Source organism: Haliaeetus albicilla, chromosome 1 (genome assembly GCF_947461875.1).
Source record: "Haliaeetus albicilla chromosome 1, bHalAlb1.1, whole genome shotgun sequence".
Classification (NCBI taxonomy): Eukaryota; Metazoa; Chordata; class Aves; order Accipitriformes; family Accipitridae; genus Haliaeetus; species Haliaeetus albicilla.
The window spans coordinates 43345660-43350109 of NC_091483.1; the positions used below are offsets into that span (position 1 = coordinate 43345660).

At 35.2% G+C, this 4450-nt stretch overlaps 1 long non-coding RNA gene across 1 annotated transcript; it reads left to right on the forward strand.

Annotated features, from left to right (window-relative positions):
- Window positions 1-341: 341 nt before the first annotated feature.
- Window positions 342-3870, forward strand: LOC138685494 (uncharacterized). Its single transcript, XR_011324785.1, has 3 exons — window positions 342-444; window positions 584-938; window positions 2178-3870. It is a non-coding gene; the product is annotated as an uncharacterized lncRNA (long non-coding RNA).
- Window positions 3871-4450: the final 580 nt, after the last annotated feature.

A 4450-nucleotide genomic window follows, 5' to 3' on the forward strand; every position in this document is an offset into this window, starting at 1 on the left:
TTATACCAAAGCAAAATTCAGGGTTTTTATAAACCAATGTGATGTTAAATTTAAATTGTGAATCCTTTCCAGAATCCTGGCTGGGATTAAAGTACATTGATGAAAGAAATACTATGACCATTTTTACACATATTTGCTTTCAGTTTTTTATATATATTTCATTGTCTGTTAAACCCTTGCCTCACTAGAGAGCCTAAAATAACTTTGTTCTAAAGCTGAAACCAAATGGCCTTCATTATAATGAAAATAGCGTACTTTATTCTTCATTATTTTTTTGTTTTGCCATTAACCTTTGTAACTTATAGCTTTCCATCTGCTACTTATCTTTGTTCTACAGGTTGGAGAAGAAAGAATTCCACACTAATAAGCCCAAATTGAGTAACCAGATAAACTCACTGGCCTTACCCTCATCTTCAACCATGGAGGCAGGACTATTTCTTGCAGGTTGTAGCCCTGAATCTCAGGCATGCTTGTTGTCAGAGAAGTATAAATCTTTATAGGAATATGCTAGCAGAATTGCTGAATCTCTCACAGTTCTCACAATCTGTTATTAAATTTAGATTCCATTTTGTGGATATTTCAGGAATTTGTGGATTTCCTCCTTGATGAATGGTGACATCGTAACAACACAACATCTTTTACCATACTGCTGAGCAAAAGGTGGTACAAATTTTGAGTCACTGACCACTTCAAGATGAATCATCTACCAACAGGGAACACTCCTCTGGACTTTGGTTACTCCATTTGACACTTCTGCTTTTCTCAGATTAAGTCTGTTTCCAGATGTCCTCTGAATATTTGTAGTGACAAAAAATATATGCATGAAGCATGCGGAAAAATGCCTCCTGTAGAAATGGAAAAGCAGAGAAAGATCCAACTCGGAGAAGTTCTGGACAATGATACTTATTGAAGTTTCTCCACAAAAAGAGAAATATTAGGTACTGTTTTATCTGTTGCAACCTTGTAAAATGCAGGTAAAGATAAGCTAACTTTTCAATTCATGCTTGCAGTTCCTCTAACATACCTTTCATACCTGAGAGAAAAGAAAGCATATTTAAATTTACACTTTTTAGAAACAGTGGCTTTGAAATCAGCCATTAACACAGTAAAATTAATAGCCTAGTGTTGCAGCTCCTAAGCAGAGAAATCCTGTTGACTTGCATGGGAGTTCTCAGATTGCAGCTCAAAATTTTCATTTTGGATTATCCTGATGCATTTTCTCCTTGTAAATGTTTCATTTCATGTACAAAATTGGGGACGATATTAATTTTTCTAGCTGCTTCTAGCACTTCAGAGAAAAAAAAAACCAAAACATCTTCCTTGCATTGTTCTAGAATATGACACCTTTCATTAAAATAAAGTCCTAATGTCTGGACACTAAATATTACAAACATTACATAAAACATAAAAATATTACGGCCATTTTTACAACTCTATGCATTCAGGTTTTTTTATATACTTCATGGTCTGTTAAGCCTGTGCATCACTAAAAAGCCTGAAATAACACCTTCAGATCTATGTAGGCCAAATCTCTTCCTCCTCTGTTAGTTGGACCAGGGGCTTTTGATAGCTCTTGATAATTTGTTATATAAGAAGACACAGTTTATGACTGCTGCTGAGATTGCAACCAGATGTTTAATCTCACTTAATTTTCCATGTTATTTTTACCTGGTTTTGTGAGTCAAATGAGTCAAATACTTATTAGTGCAATAACAGGTGTGATTGTACTATAGGTATCTGAGTAAGAGATGTATGCCCTCCTGCATAGAGCTTTTATTTAGAAATGCCCTATGATTCTCAGAATAAATTCATCATTCGGAATTTCAAATGTTTTCTAAATAATGTTTGAATAACTCAATGTTCTACCAAAGAACTCTTTCACCCACTTTTGTATTGCCAAGGTTTTAATTGTTTAACACACCTGGAAAGCTTCACTGCAAGTGGTTGAGGTTGTGACTTAAAGCATTGTGGGAATTAACATCTCCTCTTCTGATAAAATTATATGGTAATGCACTTATTCATTTTGAATGAACCTTGCAAAATTCAAAATTAATTGGCATTGATTCTCCCACTGTGTCATTTTCTGAAGCAGCCTCAGTACTCAGTCTGAAGCACTTTTTCATGCTTTTTGGTACATAAATTATACAGGTATACTTTGATATTTTATTTCATTTTAGAAAATCATGACCACCAATTGGAAGGAACCCTACTGCTCTTCAGGACACATAGGACTCGGAAGTGGAAGAAACTTTTTATTTTCCCCTGCCAAGACAACTGGGTCAGTGAGTGAAGCAGGCAAAGTATTGAAGAGGTAGCCATCTTCACCCTAGAGCACTGAGAGAGAGAATTCTTTGTTCTTGGTTGTTGTGTATTCTATAATCAGAATGTATTTTTCAATTGTTCTGGATGCATTTAAGTCCTAAGTGGCTCAGGATGCATGTAGCGAATTACTATACTGCTGGTCTATACTGGAAGCTTTATAAGACGTTCTGTATCTTGATTTGGTAACAGAAGATAAAACAATGTAAAAGTCAGGCTGAACGATACAAAAAGCATTGCTGCTTTGGTTTTCCTATTTATGAAGCACTGAACTGTAGAGTACTCTAATGATAGCTTGTATTAATTTTAACAAACTTGAAAATCTTGCTGACTAGTCTAACATTTAGGTGCTTTTTTCATTCTGTTTCTCATCAACCTTTAGCTTCCTGCTGGAGGCACCACATTTGTTATGTTAGTGTAAATAGATAATTACAAACAGTGGTAAAATGGAACACCACCACTGGTAAAGCTAAGAGGCTTTTAAAAGCTTCATCCCACTCAGTTAAAAAAAAAAAAAAAAAAAAAAATTAAAATACATAGATTGTGAGCATACCAGTTTTATTAACACAAAACCCATTTTTGTGCTGCTTCCTAAATAGCTCCAACTCTATTAGAAAATACCCTGTTTCCAAAAACTAGCATTTTCTGGTTCTTGCTTTCTACTTACACATGAACACTGGAATTTGTCTTCAGAAACTACCTGGGGGCGGGGGGGGGGGCGGGCGGCGCAGAATGTAATGTCTCTTCTCACAGGTTGGTCTTTAACTAAAGGTTAAACTGTATAGCAGTTGAAACTCTGGTGATCCCAAGTCATCTGTTGGAGGTGATCTTTAGCCTTTTTTAAGCAGAGCTTTATTTTGCAAAGACACAGGGGACATGTTGTAGGGGAGATAGGGTATAATGCCTGATGTGTTGTACTGGAGAGCTGAAGAAGAGAATACTAAAGAGGGAATGGTAAGTGTTAAGAGAATAGCTCAGGGCTCAGCAAGTCCCTCCACTTAAGTTTAGGAAATAAAATAACCACTGGTGGTTCATTTGAATCCTTAACCCATAGCTGCATCTACTGATGCTGCTTCAAACTTTGCTTATCTTTAGGCAGACTAGACTTTATATGTGTCCTGTAAACACTACAGCTCTTAATGCTTTCTTTGGCCTTTTTTCTACCTTCCATTATCCTGTGTGAAATTCATCCTGGGAGCAGGCATTGGGCACAGGACTGCATGAAGTTTTCAAATTAAAACCAAAATGGGACATGGACTATGTGCTGGCCCATTTCCAACAATGAATTTCACCTTTTTTGGCATGAATTTCTGACTCCTCTTCTTCCTTTGTGAGAAGCCTTCTATTTCTGCTAAGGAGTCCTTGAGCTTTTTTAGATGTGAATATATATTTTAGTCCTTTATTAAAGAATGTGACAAGAATACTGACAATGAAGTAATTTCTCTCCATTCTTATATCTTAGTGAGATTGTTCAGAGAAAAAGTAAAAGAAGGAAATACAAATAAACTGGCACTTCATAATACCTATTTGTAAATAATATCTTCAAAATCATGTTCCTTTTTTTTTTTTTTTTTTTTTTCCCTGTGCTGTTTCAATATCAGCATATGCCCTAGGGGGACATTACAAAAAATTGCAAATGCGTTATTACCATTTTTTCATTTCCATGCTATGCAAAAGAGTAATCAATATTGCATCACTGTAGGTTTTTGATCCCCCTGACATTATTACACATGAAGAATACGTATTGCATCCACAGGTATTTGCTACTAACCTTGTCTTCATATGATTCTTGATAAAAATAAGGATAATATCCTGTCTTAAATCTGCAGACGTGGATGTATTCTGTAGTAATGTTTTTCTAAACATCAAGTTATAGAATTTACTTCTAAAGCCTGTTTAGCACTGACCTATCAATACTTGTGTTTTATAATATAGTTAATTGTTGGGTTTTTTCAACTCTCATGGTAATTTTTAAAGATTTTTTTTTTTATACAAAATTTTGTAAGCAAATATTTACGCATACAGCAGTTCAATTTTCTGTATACTTCGTGAAGGTCACATTTTCAAGGAAAGCATAGACAGTTCAGGGAAAGTATTCCTACACATGCACAAGCACACATGCTATCTTTAT